The following is a 16,156-nucleotide window of genomic DNA, read 5'->3' on the forward strand; positions in this document are numbered from 1 at the left end:
GTATGTTCAGATTGTTGGATATGTTTACTTTGAATTGTCATCAATAAAAATGTTGAAACATAAATATCCATTACCTGACAGTTGCCTGTGAGATAAGGCACATAAATGATTGGCTATGTGGGACAGAGACATTTTCAGTTACAACTTTAGAGGGAGGGTTAGTACACCCAATACATTCTAGCCATATTTTACATGCAACACAGTTATCCCCAGGGCTAAGATGTATTGGGTGTATTAACCCTCCCTCTAAAGTTGTAACTGAAAATTAGGGGTGTTCTGAAAAGTTGCACTCATAGTTATAGAATATTTCCTCTGTGTGCCTAACGTGGATGCCAGCATTTACACTATGTTCCAGCAAGCCTATGTCTGGCACCTAAAGTTAGCACTACACACTGTTCTATAAAGAGCACACACCCTTTATAGAATAGCTTTTTTTTGTGCCCATTTTTGAGCACCATTTAAGAATTCCTCCCTCACAGTATAAGTGGCACACAAATGGAGCCTAGTCTATAAAGAAAAGCAAGCACATACTTGGAGTGGAGTAGCCTGATGGTTGATGTAGCAGGTTGCAGATCTGGGGAACTGGGTTTGATTCCTGCTACTTCCTGATGGTTGGCAATGGGTTTAGATTCTGGGGAACCAGGTTCAATTCCCTCTGCAGACTCTGTGAGCCTGGGTAAGTCACTTAACCCTCCAATGCCCCAGATACCATGTACTTGCTAGACTGCAAGTCGAACAGAGACAAACCCAGTACCTGTAAAGTGAAGCTGTAAACCAAGCAGTATATAAATACTCAAATGAATGAATTGATGCTTTGCACTACTATTTTATAAAGGCAACTGGCCGCCTATATATCTGTATAAAATAGGCAGGAAATTGGCACATATATGGCATTCACACATAGGTCACATTTTATAACTGACCCTCTCTGTTTCTCCACCTACTAATGCAGGACACTGTTTGGACCCTTACATTCCCAAGACTTCACTCCAATGGACTTTGGTCACCATCTCCTGATGAACCTGCTAAGATAATTTCCTGAAGAGTGGAGTGGCCTAGTGGCTACAGCACCGAGCTTGTAATCCAGAGGTGGCCAGTTCAAATCCCACTGCTGCTCCTTATGATCTTGGGCAAGTCACTTAACCCTCCATTTGCCTCAGGTACAAATTTAGATTGTGAGCCCTCCTGGGACAGAGAACTATCCAGTGTACTTGAGTGTGACTCACCTTGAGCTACTACTGAAAAAGGTGTGAGCAAAATGGAAATTAAAAAAAATATATATTATAATATAGTTGAGCCCACATATAGTATTAATTCCCAAGTAAGCATAAGTGTTGCTAGAAAAATTACTTTGATTGAAGCTAAGAACATAGCACCATCTAGTGGCCACTGGAAACAGTCATGTTTAGAGCCACTATCCCTCTTCTCGTGGGTAATTTTTGTTGCTGAATATCCCCTCTAACTGCTCATGCCAAAACAGGCTAGTTTGTAGATGGTCTGGAGCAGAGTTAGGGCAGGGCAAAGCAGAAGCTAAGCCAATGTGTAGTGATTTTCAGTCCCCTAACTGGCTGAGCAAACACAAATTTAGGACAGAAAAAACGCTATCCTAACTTTGTGCTCCTTTGACAAAGTGGCTCTACTGATTAGCAAAGAAGCCCATACACCCATTCAATTCCCATGGGCTTCTTCACATTCAGTGCATCCTAATTGGTAGCACTGCTTAAAAGGAGCCCTTTATGTTAACCAAACACCAGTCTGAATATTGGCTGGTGCCTGGTTAAGTTTTGGATCATAGCCTGAAGTGTTACCAACCACCTCCCTTTCCTTCTAACTTCCTGGAATATCCTGAAGCCCCTCTCCAGTCCTCCTTGCCAACCTCCCAGCCCCCCAGAAGCATATCACCCCCTGATTCTGATCCCCTCCCTCCCATCCCCCTGATGTGGCAGGATCCCCCCTCCCAGCCCCCCAAGTCCATACATACTCCCCTTCCACTACCAAAGTACCATGATGCTACTGCTAGAGGTCATAGCAGCTATTTCCAGAGGCAGCCACTAGGGGCAGAAGTGGGGTTCGCTCTTGCTCTATCGCCCTCACCGGACCGCCAGGAACTCTTGGTAGGCACGAGAGGGGGCCCATCATCAATAGGGTGGGAAAGTGTGTGGATCTTGCCATGTCGAGGAGTGGGAGGAGGGAGAGAGAGGGATCGGAAGGGTGTTATGTACTTCCGATACGGTGGGGGAAGGAAGTGAGGGAAAGGGATTGAGCTATGTCAGTGGTTCCTAATCCTGGGCCAGGAGGATCCCCAAGCCAGTCAGGTTTTTAGGATATCCACAATGAATATTCATGAGAAAGATTTGCATGCACTGCCTCCTTCATGCAAATCTCTCTCATGAATGTTCATTGTGGATATCTTGAAAACCTGACTAGCTTGAGATGCCTCCAGGACCAGGTTTGGGAACCAGTGGGCTACATTTATTTATTTTATTTGTTACATTTGTATCCCATATTTTCCCACCTATTTGCAGGTTCAATGTGGCTTACATAGTACCGGAGAGGCATATGCCAACTTCAGTATGAACAATTATAAGGTGATGTAATGGTAGAGTAAGGATCATTGGAATAGACATATAGGGAATCGTTATGTTATGCCATTACTTGTTTTGGTTTCGTTGTGTTACAGGGTTTTGGCAATTCAGTTGGTTCGGTAGGGTATGTCTTTTTGAACAGGTTAGTTTTTTGTGCTTTCCAGAAGTTTAGGTGGTTGTACATTGTTTTCACGGCTTTTGGTAATGCGTTCCACAGTTGTGTGCTCAAGTAGGAAAAACTGGATGCTTCTGGGACATGAGAATGACGGGAATCAGAATTGGGGAGGAAGGTGTGCTTCTGGGGGGTGGGAAGGGACTTCAGGATTTTGTAGCAGGGGGAGGGAGGGGGTTTGGAATCATGGGTGCAGAGGGCATCTGCATTTTTAAAAAACAAATTAGATTATATCCAGGCTTGTAGCCTGCTAACACCTTACAGTTCTACGCGGGTTCCAATCAAAGAGGCCAGAACAAACTTCTGGAAAGCAGTAAAGAGAAGAAAATCATATTAGATACAAAATTTTCTAAATAAATGGGTTTTTAAAAGCTTCCTAAATGACTAATAGGACTGAAAGAAAAAACAATCCTTTAACATCTTTCCATAAATGTATTCCCTGAACCACTAGTAACCCATCAAAAAGTCTTAACCTTTGCTTTGACATTTGGAAATGTGAAAAAAATATCAACAGCTCCGAGCTCTATTTAGGGGTACAAAACAGAAGCATATAATTAGGGATCTGCCCTTGCAACACTTTAAAAGGAAAACTAGCCAGTTTAAGTGAAACTCTAGCTGCAATCGCAGACAATGAGGTTTAAAGTAAAAAGGATTCACACTATCAAACTTGGATAAACCAAAAATCAATTTAACAGCCATATTCTGCACTGTTTGCAACCTTCTTAACAAACCCTTAGATCAGCCCAAGTAAATCAAATTACAATAGCCAAGAGATAACAAAGAATGTATCAATCATTCATATTGGCTGAGTTCAAAACATTTCCTAATTGTACGAAGTTTCTTCATCAGAAAAAGAAAACACTTTTTAACTACAAAATTTACCTTTGGTTCTAGTGAAATAGAGCTATCAATTGAACCCCTAAAATCTTAATTGAGGAAATCTGGAACTCAACATTTATTGATAGTGAGCGACTGAGGAATTTTTTCTGGTCTAGAATTAAAGCATACAAATTTTGTTTTCTCTGTATTAAATTTTAACTTGTGAAGATTCATCCACCCTTCTAATAGTTCCATACAGCTCTGAATTCTTGCAATGTTTGTGTCAAAAATCGACTTAAAAGGGATTAACTATAGTTCAGCAAATAAGAGAATAAGAGAGTATGTGTATCTCAAAAAAAATAGAAACCTCCCTCTTATAATCTGCAATTTACTATTGCAAAACTGTATTCCTGTGGAGTGCAAAAATATAAGAAAGGGAAAAAGCCTCTTCAACTACACCTGCACCCAACAGACATTTACAGGGTAAAGAGCATTTAAGCTGGGTCAAAATCTCTTTGACTGGAGGAATGGCTTAATGGTTAGAGCAGCGGGCTTTGATCCTCACAACAAGGGTTTGATTCCCACTGCAGCTCCCTATGACCTTGGGCAAGTCACTTAACCCTCCTCTGTACCAGGTACAAAATCTTAGGGCCCCTTTTGCTAAGCTGCGCAAGTATCTACGCGCACCAAAATGGACTTACCACCCAACTACCACGTGGGTCTTGCAGTAATTTAATTTTTGGTGCGCGTCCACTATGCACGTCTGAAAAATAATTTTTATTGTCAGACGCATGTAGCGAACATGCGCCAAGTGGCATCTGATGCAGGTAGGTCCTTACCACCCAAATTCTTTACCGCTAGGTCTACGGCTAGCGGTAAGGTCTGAGACCCAAAATGGACGTGCAGCAATTTTCGGGGGGGGGGGGGGGGGAAGAGGCCTGTTTCATTGGTGCACCGAAAAATGTTTCTGCGCGTGCCCAAAACCCGCACCTCCACTACTGCAGGCCATTTTTCAGTGTGCCTTTGTAAAATGACCCCTTAGACTGTGAGCCCTCTAGGGACAAAGAAAGTACCTGCATATAATGTCGTACAACGCTGCGTACATCTAGTAGCGCTATAGAATGATTATTAGTAGTAGAACTATCTAATAATATACTTAAAGACCACAGGAAAACATTAAACAGTATCAGTGACCGTGGAGAACCCTGCGGAACTCCACAAGGATTACTCCAACTAAATGAAAGATCCAACTGTATCTTAACTCTATAAGATCTACTACTCAGAAAACTCATGAACCATTTCAGAACTTTGCCCGTAATTCCCAGCTCCTCCAAATTCTGTAGTGACAAGGCATGATCCACTAAGTCAAAAGCTGATGACAGATCAAATTGAAGAAGTAAAGCACACTCCTCCACTCAATAATGGCCTTGCATTATCAAATAATGAACTTCATACCGTTTCTGTGCTAAAAAAAAAACAAAGAAAAAAAAACCGCACAAAACCCTGATTGAGCTGTAGGAAGACTAAGTATCGGTTCAGCTATGTTGTAAATATGCCCTCCATAAGCTTCACAAAAAAAAGGGATAGATGTGACCGGTCTATAGTTAGAACTTTCTGTTTAGATTGCTTTTGATCTTTAGGAATGGTTGCTATTATTTCTGCTATATTCCTTCAGATAACTGATGCTTGATCCATGAAAAAACATTTATACAAAAAAAAAAACACTAGGCCTTATTCCATAATATAAGGAGGACACATGTCCAGTATACAAAAAGAAGCATATTTTTGAAAGAAAATGCAGACCATACGATAAACATCAAATTCCTTCCATAATTTACCTGCAGAAATCCCCTGTTCTTTGACATAAATCAATGAATAATTCTTTATTAGTTTCTATATGAGAAAAGCCAATTCTCAACTTTTGAACCGTTTCTTGAAAATACAAAGCTAACTGATAGGATATTCTTTCTTGTCAGGAATTATAAAAACTTCAGAACTACATAATGAATTAATAATACAAAACAGTTGTTTATAGAGTTACTACAATATTTTTGAATCAGATCAGAATACTAATTTCTGGCCTAAGTCATTGCCCGTTTATAATTATGAATTGCAGCCTTCCAATACTTTCTAGCTATCACAGATTTATCCTTCTTCCATTTATGTTCAAGTCTCCTACATTCACATTTAATAATTCTGGAGAAAACCATTTATCACTCTTTCGCTGATATTTAGGGCCCTGTTTACTAAGGCACGCTAGCATTTTTAGCGCATGCTAAAAATTAGCACATGCTAACGCTAGAGACATCCATATATTCCTTTGGGTATCGCAAGTGTTAGTATATGCTAATTTTTAGCACACACTTAAAACATTAACCCATCTATAGCACGGCTTAGTAAACAGGGCCCATGATTTTGGATTGAAAAGGTGCCATCCAGAACCTCACAACCAACTTTAGGCCACTCATTTTCCATTTCTATTTTCCTTCTGGTAATTCTGATGATACAGTATACCAAAAACGTTTGGGTTCAATCCTCCCCCATGTTAAAAAAAAAAAAAGAATAGGGATGAGCATTATTCACTTTTTGAAAGTGATGACAGTTCAATTTGAAGGCACAACAGTAATGATCAGACTATAAAGACTCTTCCCATGATACTTCAGACAAACCAATACTTGGTATCAAAGACCAACTATCACTAAAGGTAACCAAATCCAATTGGTGACCTTTATTGTAAGCTGGAGGACTAGGTATTACATAATTTAAAAAAAAGATAGAAAGGAGCAAAGCTGGTTTCTTCCAGCATCCTGCAAATTGTCCAAATGTACACATTCAGGCCCCCCAATTATCAATTTATAAGAACTTTCTATGGAATTCTTGAAAACAAAACTGTGAGCAAGCTGAAGACCATTTCTTAGGACGACAATAACACAAAATACATGTTAACTACCTTGAAGTGTAGAATCTTTAAGCTGGCAAGTAAAGATCTCTAAATCTGAGGATATAAGAGTCAATATGTGAAACCTCAAATATATCCTTATATATAAGGGCAATCTCCCCCCTCCTCTTTTTCCATTATGAGATAGTGAAATAGCCCTTTAACCTAAAGAATATAATTCCTTAACATAAGGATCTTCCTCAGACAACAGCCAGGTCTCTGTCAAAAAAGAAAAGACAGCCTGGTTGATGTTCACCGAGCCAATACTTAATCAGCATTAATTTGTTTCCCACTAAACATACATTAATAAAATAACATGGGATGGGAATATATGATGGATCACAACTCTGTATATAGCATAGGTCTAAGAAAAGGTAATTTACAAGGTTTTACTTTATTTATTTGTTGCATTTGTATCCCACATTTTCCCACCTCTTTGTAGGCTCAATGTGGCTTACAATACATCATGATTAGTGGAAATAAATGATAAAGTATACATTTAGTGATGACAGAAGGGTTTTGGGTAACATGATAATGATAGAGCATGACAGTATTCTTACAACCAAACATAGTAAGAAATATATATAGTAACATAGTAGATGACGGCAGAAAAAGACCTGCATGGTCCAGCCAGTCCGCCCAACAAGACAAACCCACACGCGCCACCCCCGTGTATACCCTACCCTGATCCGTACCCATCCCCCCCAGGATACAGATCTCTTTTTGTTCCATTTGAAACGCTTACTGTGAGAGGAAGGCTGTAATACTTCAATCTGATGTATTAGGGTTGGTGTACAATCAATTTTGTTGAATATTGGCCAGGACTTGTATACGTTGCAGTGACCAGCACATAAGATTGGCCTCTGCGAAATCCCACCTGGGATGGATAGAGCAAATTGGAAGCAGCCACATGTTCGGACAACTGTTACTAGAGAGTCTTGCAAATAAAGACGGCCACAGGAATTATAGGAAATTTCAGATGTGGCTATATTTTAGGCACTATCCCCTCATTCTATAACTGGTCACCTAATGTAAGTCAATTTTATAAAGCTAGCTGAGCAAAAAGAACTGTTTTATATTAACAATCCTTCAAGCAGTTGAAAAATAAAGAATCAGCAAATGCGCAGTAGAGACTTCCCTCTCTGTCCCACCCTCACGTCAAGATGTGATGACGTCAGAGGATGGAACAGAGAGGGAAATGGAGTCAGACTGTCGGACGCTGCCGCTTGGAAACAAACATCGCGCGCACCAACCTCCACCCTCCCCCCATCCCCACCGCCACCACTCCCGCCCCCCCCCCCCTCCGTATCGGGCCCCCTGCACTGACCTGACAGCGCCTCTCACCTCCGTGTGAAAGCGCTGCAGGCAGCAGCAGATCGCTCTGCTGCTGCCTGCAGCACTTCCACACTGAGGTGAAAGGCGCTGTCAGGTCAGTGCAGGGGGCCCAGCACGGAGGGGGGAGGGAGCGGCGGCGGCGAGGAGGGTAGCTGGAAATCTAGCCCGTTTTAACGGGCTTAATGGCTAGCTTTGTTATAAACTGTAAGATGCTGGGCCAATTGCTTTGATTGTTGGAAACTTATTTGCCCCCGTCTGTTGAATTACTACATAACTACTATAAATCATTTTTATAGCGCTACCAGTTGTATGCAGCGCTTCACAATTGAACGTGAAGAAAAGACAGTCCCTGCTCAAAAGAGCTTACAATCTAAATCAGGACAGACAGACAGGACCAATAAGGATAAGGGTAGGACAGACAGAAGGACACATAGGGAAAGGGACTATTGAAGAGAGGAAGACAAGATAAAAGTTACGAGCAAGTGACAAGTTAGGAGTCAAAAACAGCATCAAACAGGTAGGCCTTTAGCCCGGATTTGAAGGCGGCCAGGGATGGAGCTAGACGTAACGGTTCAGGAAGCCTATTCCAGGCATAAGGTGCGGCGAGATAAAAGGATCGGAGTCTGGAGTTAGCGATGGAGGAGAAGGGTACAATTAGGTGAGATTTGCCTAGTGAACGGAGTTCCTGGGAAGGAGTGTAGGGAGAGATGAGGATGGAGAGGTAGTGAATGAGGTGATCTTTAAGCATGTCCAATCAAAATTGATTTACAAAAGAAGACATCCAATAATCTATTTTTTTTTAATACTTAGAAAAACCCCTAGGTTGTTAAACATTTCAGGACAATCCATCTGAAAAAGAAGTGATTTTCAAGCATGGGGAGATGTACACTGTGTGGTGCATGACATCAATTCAACAACATCAGTATACATTAAGCAGGCTTGAAGAGATGGAGGCTGTAGGGCAGGAGTGGGTTCAGGAGAGAGGACAAAACACCTTTCAGGTGTAAATTACCTCCACTGTACAAATTTACATTGTGTGTTTGGGAACTCAGGCAAAACACCGTCCCTTCAGTTACATAATTTGCAAGGCTTCTGAATTAATTGCTGATTTATTACCTGCATAGTTGTGTACCAATTAATTACCAGTAACTGGGTCCAGTTCATTATTTTCCAGTTGATTGCATACACTGTTCCCCAAATAAACTTCACTAATGACTCACCTGGAAGCCTTTGCAATTATTTACCCATTAAGTGTGTGGCCTGCCAAGGTTTACCTCTTGTGTTGCTAGTGAGTCTGCCAAATCCTTCACGTGGGTTGGGAGAAACAATACAGTTCACAGAATTCAATGTTGTCAGATTATTCATTATTTAGCAATTATTTGTTTGCAGTGACTCTCAGCCTATGACCCTTCTGCCTTTCATATATGTAAAATACAAACAAAATTCTCCCTAAGCATAAGATCAGCCCTGAATAATTGCACTCTCCATAAAGCAAAGGGGAGCACAACAGAAAATTCAGTAACAAAAGCTGATGAATAGCTGATAAATTGCTCTGTATTTCTGAGGAGGAGAATACATGTTCTCTTCTAGTCGTAACGGAGTACCTTCGCATTGTAGCCTCATTGTATAAAACTGTAGTAAGATGACACTACAATTAAAGTGTGGTATGAAAGAAAAGGAAGGATATATACAGGTGGCCTGTGAGGGAGTGGATGGTATAGGGAACAGCCCACCTATAGCTTTTGCACTAGGACTTGAGAAAGTGGTAGCCAATGTTCCCTCTAAGCCAGGGAGTTCTCAACCCAAGTACTCAGGACGCACCCAGCCAGTCGGGTTTTCAGGACACTCCCAATGAATATGCATGAGAGAGATCTGCATACAATGGAGGCAGTGCACGCAGATCTCTCTCATGCATATTCATTGAGGATATCCTGGAAACCTGACTGGATAGGTGTGTCCCGAGGACTGGGTTGAGAACCTCTGTTCTAACTTAAGTGGGAATCCTCCAACCACATTCGGTGAGGGGGGGGGGGCTTCAATATCATGTTTTCAATCACCAGGGACAGGCAGGTTACCTGTAGTCTTGAAAAGCTTGCCTGTCCATGGCTAGTGAAAATATGATATTGAAACAGCGCAGTAGGAAATGGGTTTTCCCACGTGCTATGCCAATATTTAATGCACCCTGGAAATAGGAGTACTCCATTGGACGATGGGATGTCTTATTTTTGGTTGTCCCTACTAGTGGTGCTCTTTACAGTTATTTGTACAATTATAGACATTTGAATGAAAGACATGATAAGACATTACTTATGAACACAGTTTTTAGGTGGCGACATTCAGATTGACTAGTAAAAGGAAATGAGTGATTACTGATTGATAGCACCACTTCACATGAGGGAATCTTATGATGTACAGAGAATTCACAGTCGTCGTGAAATAACAGCTGCATGGGCAGCTTATACTAACATCCCTCTTTCACTTACAAAAATTCACATCTATTTGGAGTCTCTCATTAGGTTTTATTGGGGAATGGTTTTCTTACTTTCATTTCAGAGATATGCACAGATTTGTATTTAATTATTATTTATTTACAATTTAAGATATATACCATAAGTGAGCAAAATAGGCATAATATTTGAGAAAACACATTTTTTCAAACATATTTATCCGCCTCCTTACACCTCAAAAAACAAAAAGGGGGGAGCAATACCCTAAGAATAAGGAGATTCAAACAAAGAAAAAAGATATAGGAATGGCTAAGTACAAAATGCATCAGCAACACTTATCCAACATCTTATTAAATTAGACCCATTCCCCACCCCAGGTTGATTATCTTCTTCAAATCCAAGAAAGTCTTAAGATGTTCAGGTTGAAAACACACATACTTTGTAGCCAAATCATTTATAGTGCATTTACATGCTTATGCAAGCAAAAAAAGATGCTCCTAAAGGCCTCATGGCTGAGACTTTTCTTTGATCTTGCATCTGGCTAGTTATATCAGGGTACATTTACACCTTCTTACCACAAAACAAAGCGGCTCTTTTACTAAGATGCACTGAAAAATGGCCTGTGGTAGTGTAGACGCATGTTTTGGGAATGCACAGAATCATTTTTCAGCGCATCTGTAAAAAGTGTCTTATTTTTGCCAAAATCGGACATGCAACAAAATGAAAATTGCTGCACGTCCATTTTGGGTCTGAGACCTTACCACCAGCCATCGACCACGTGGTAAGGTCCTCACGCAGTAACCGGGCGGTAATGGTCTCTGTGTGTAAAATCTCGATTACCGCCCGATTACTGCACACATGCCAGAAAATAAAAATATTTTCCGGCATACATATCGGACAGGCGTCAAAAATGAAATTACCGGAGGGGCCACATGGAGTGTTAACTCAAAATTTATGCACGTTGGGTGCACGTAGGCACCTTCACAGTTTAGTAAAAGGGCCCCAAAGTATGAGAATTCTGAAAATATTATTTCAAAATTGCTTTCAAATCCTCAAATAGAAAAGACGCCACCAAACTGGCTCTCTCAGACCCTTCAGAAAAAGGAGACTCCAGCAGCTCAGATACATTCAGTACTTTGGTTCTAACTTCCTAAGTCTGGGTTTGTACTTGATCACCAGAAAAGACAGAAAGGAAACCCCCAGGGACCTCAGAAAGTTTTTAAAAACAAAACAAAACAATTTAATCTTTGACTAAAATTCTGTAATTGTTCAATCTTCTTATGAATTGCATTTTTGTTAGTAACCATAAATCTTGTAACGATTTCACATCTTCTTTTATAGTATCAAGTTGAGTATTTTCCAAAGTTTTAGACAGGTCATCAATTTTACTCACAAATGTCGAGACCTCTTTGGTAGCATCAGCAACCGTGAAATCCAATTTCTGAAAGCTTTCCTTAGGCTCTCCAGTGACACTGCCATTGGACTCAGGAGTTCCTCCAGCACTCCTGCCTCACTCTGTTCACTGGCCGACACCCAAGAGAGCACGCTCCCGATTAGGACTTCCACTGATGATGTCTGCTGTCCCGTTGGTGGCCGTGCCACCCTTCAGACTTACCCTGTTTCTGGGAGTCAGTGTCTGTGCTGGCTCCTGCTTGTCTCTGTGTCTGTGTCTGTCTTAGGTTCTCTCTGGCTCTGTGTGCTGATTGCCCTACTGAACCTCACCTGTGTGGGCTTTGCCTCTTCCAAGATGGCTGCCGCCTCTTCGTCTCTGCCAGTATCCAAGATGGCTCCCGCTGTTACTTTCTATGGGATGCCTGCTCTGAGTGTCAAGCCTCTGTTTGGTTGCAAGGTGATTGCTGCACCTGTGGCTCTGGTGTTGATGGGCTTTATTAGTCACCTGAAGACTACAGTCCTGGCCTTTGTATCTAACCTCTACTCACCTCATCTAATCTCATGCAAAGGTCCTGGAGTATAGAGTGCTGTACCCGGTGTCAGTGTTTGCTCTGTGTGAGTTTCTATGTTTGTTTGACTAGCTAGCTTAGGCACCGTGTAGCTTATAGCCTGTGTATAGCCTTGCTAGTGTTCTATGTTTGTTTGACTAGCTAGCTTAGGCACCGTGTAGCTTATAGCCTGTGTATAGCTTTGCTAGTGTTTTATGTTTGTTTGACTAGATAGCTTAGGCACCGTCTGGCTTGTTGCCTGTGCCTAGCTCTTCTAGTTCTCTGTGTTTGTTTCCAAGGTATGACTAGTTAGCTAGGGCATCGTCTGGCTTGTTGCCTGTGCATAGCTCTACTAGTTCTCTATGTTTGTTTCCAAGGTAGGACTAGTTAGCTTAGGCACCGTCTGGCTGGTTGCCTGTGCTTAGCTCCACTAGTTCTCTATGTTTGTTTCCAAGGTTTGACTAGTTAGCTTAAGGCACCGTCTGGCTTGTTGCCTGTGCATAGCTCTGCTAGTTCCCCGTGATTGTTCCCCATGCCAGCTAGCTGTCCGGTTAGCTATTTCCAAGACTATGTTTGTTCCTCGTGTCAGCTAGCCGTCCTGCTAAGCTATTTCCTAGACCATGTTTGTTCCTCGTGTCAGCTAGCCGTCCTGCTAGCCATTTCCAAGTCTGTGTTTGTTTCTAGTGTTAGACTAGCCGCCTTGCTAGCCACTATTCCAAGATTGTGTTTGTTCCTAGAGTGAGCCTAGCCGCCCTTGCTAGCCACGATTCCAAGACTGTGTTTGTTCTTAGTGTAGACTAGCCAGCTTAGGCCCCGCTGGCTTGTAGCCTGTGTCAAGCCTTGCTAGTCTTCTGCGTTTGGGTCCAGGGCATGACTTGTTAGCTGGGGCACAGCTTAGCTGTTAGCTGGTGTATAGCCTTCCAAGTCTCCTGAGTTTGCTCTGTGTATGTTCCTGTGTATGACTGGGTTGCCCGGGTACAGGGTCCCTATGAGCCTGGGTCCAGCTTACTAGTCATTGTGTTGATTCCTGCTGACTGCCAGAACCCGGATAGTTCCTGCTTGGCTGCCTTGCCTTCGCCTAGGTGCCCGGGGGCACCCCTGGATCTTCATTCCTGCTGCTCCTGTAAGTCCTACCGGCTGCCAGAACCTGAAGGCCCAACCCGAGGGGGTAGGCAGTCAAGTGTAGGTGAAGACTAGGTCCAGGGGGTTCCAGTTCTGTGTGTTCCGCTCCAGTGTGTGTTCCAGCCCAGCGGGTTTCACTCTTGTATGTTCCAGTCCAGTGGGGCCACTCCAGCGTGTCCAGGCCAGTGGGCCCCACTCCAGTGCGCACCCGTCCGGTGCGTTCCAGTTCCGAGGGTTCCGGTGTACAACTCCAGTCCGGAGTTCCGGTCCAGTCTTTTCTCTTTTCTACCTGGAAGGTGATTTTGCCTTAAGGACTCACAAACCCCGCGCTCCCGGGGAAGAAGCCTGAAGGTATGCCAAGGTCCTCGAGAGCGCGGCGAGCGCGTGAGGCGCGACAGAATACAAAGGCCATGAGTTCGGCGAGATCATCAGTCCAGGTGGGCTTCATGCCCATAAGTTCATGCCCCACGGACAACCCGGGGGGAACTTCTGAAAATTTTTTTGATTCCCAAGACAGTCCAGTTTCTACTTTGGATCCCGATTTAAGCCTGGAGGAATACCGAGAGGAACTTCTGTCGAATCCAGCCTTTACGGATACGCCTGAAGCAGCAGCGGAGAAAAGGCGTATCTACCGGAGTCTGGGCCACTATCACCCAGTTTTTGGCCACTATGACCCAGTTTCGGACATGAATTCTGCCATCACGCTCCGTGAGTACCGCCTCAGACTTCGGGAAGACCCTGCTCTGCGGAATACTCCGGAGTCGGAGATCGAGAGAAGCCGCCGGGAATGTTCTCCGCCCGGGTCTTTTCAACCACCGAGGCCGAGTAGCCGGTGGTACCCTGGTAGAGTAACTCCGGATTCTTACGATGACCTTGACAACCCAGTTTCTAGTTTGGATATGATGATGACTCTCCAGGAATACCGGGTAAAACTGTTGTCTGATCCAGCCCTGGAAGATACTCCTGAGGCAGCCCTGGAGAGAGAGCGTGTTTCAGAGCGACGGTCTGTTGAAGACCCAGTTTCGGCTATGGATCCCTCCACCAGGCTCTTCTTTTACCGCTCCCAACTTTGCGGAAGGCCAGCTCTGCGGTATACTCCTGAGGCTAGGGCCGAAAGAAGGCGCCGTGGGATGCCTCCGCCCGAGGCTCTGCAGCAGCCTCACAGGTCAGGCCAAGTGAGGCATCGGACTAAGTCTCTGACTCCAGTTCCAGTAGTGACGCCAACTAGGAGCCTGAGTCCAGTTCAGGGGATGCTTCATACTGAACCTCCCATTCCAGTCCAAGTAACGAGGAAGTTTAAGGCTCCGCGGCCAGTCCAAGGAAGGTATTCGATGGAGCCTCAGGTTCCTGTGCAAGTGGCGCTCCAGGTCGAGCCTCCAGTCCTCCTTCAGATGGCACGCCCTTTGAAGTCTCCGAGTCCAGTCCAAGGAAGGTTTTCGATGGAGCCTCAGGTCCCTGTACAAGTGGCGCTCCAGGTCGAGCCTCCAGTCCTTCTTCAAATGGCACGCCCTTTGAAGTCTCCGAGTCCAGTCCGAGGGAGGCCTTCGATGGAGCCTCAGATTTCTATGCAAATGGCGCTCCAGGTCGAGCCTCCAGTCTTCATTCAAGTGGCACGTCCTTGGAAGCTTCCGAGTCCAGTCCGAGGGAAGCCTTCGATGGAGCCTCAGATTCCTGTGCAAGTGGCGCTTCGGGTCAAGTCTCCGGTTCTTGTTCAAGTGACCCGTCCAGTCAAGCCACTGAGTCCAGTTCGAGGGGGGCTTCTAACCAAGCCTCCGGCGCCAGTCCACAGGGTGGTTCAGGTGGCACCACCGCTTCCAGTCTTGAGGGCACCTCCAAGCAAGCTCCGAACCCCAGTTCAAGGGGCGCTTCAGATTGAGCCGCCGATCCCTGCCCTAAGGGTGTGTTCGGCCAAGCCTCAGTTAAAGTTCCGTCCCTGCCAGGAGGCAGAGGGCGTCTCGAGTTGCAAGTCCAGTCAAGATGCTGAGTCTGGATCGAGTGGCAAGTCCAGTCAAGATGCTGAGCCTGGATCGAGTTGCAAGTCCGGTCAAGATGCTGAGTCTGGATCGAGTTGCAAGTCCAGTCAAGATGCTGAGCCTGGACCGAGTTGCAAGTCCAGTCAAGATGCTGAGCCTGGATCGAGTTGCAAGTCCATTCAAGATGCTGAATCTGCACCGAGTGCAGAGGTCAGCCACGATATTGAGTCTGCTATTGAGGAAGAGATGATGTTCCCAGAGGACTGTGATAGACCTTGTGTTGATTCAGCCTGGGAGAAGATCTCCGAGGCTATAGCTGAGAGAGGGTGTGTTCAACGGCTTGGAGCCCGGAGAAACACATTTTCAGCATTTCAGCCTGCTAGCATGCGCTGGGGTAGTGACTCCAGTCCTGTTCCTGTCATTTCATGGATTTGCCAAGAGGGTCAGGACATTGTGGGTTCCCTCAGGGGAGGGTTACTTTTGAATTGTGTTCCTTTTGATGTATCCATATTCCTGAGGTTGCCCCATGGTGACTCGAAGGAGCTTCCTGGTCCCAAGTTCTATTTTTGTTTGCCAGTTTTGATCTTCCTTGTGACTTCCAGCCCAGTGATCTATGTCTGGCTTTTGAGACCTATCAGGAAGTTTCATCATAGTTACCCCTGGATACCCGACCACCTCCGGGAGACCGAGAGGGGGGTCTTGAGGAAGGGATACTGTCCCGTTGGTGGCCGTGCCACCCTTCAGACTTACCCTGTTTCTGGGAGTCAGTGTCTGTGCTGGCTCCTGCTTGTCTCTGTGTCTGTGTCTGTCTTAGGTTCTCTCTGG

The sequence above is a fragment of the Microcaecilia unicolor genome, chromosome 1 (assembly GCF_901765095.1).
Source record: "Microcaecilia unicolor chromosome 1, aMicUni1.1, whole genome shotgun sequence".
NCBI lineage: Eukaryota > Metazoa > Chordata > Amphibia > Gymnophiona > Siphonopidae > Microcaecilia > Microcaecilia unicolor.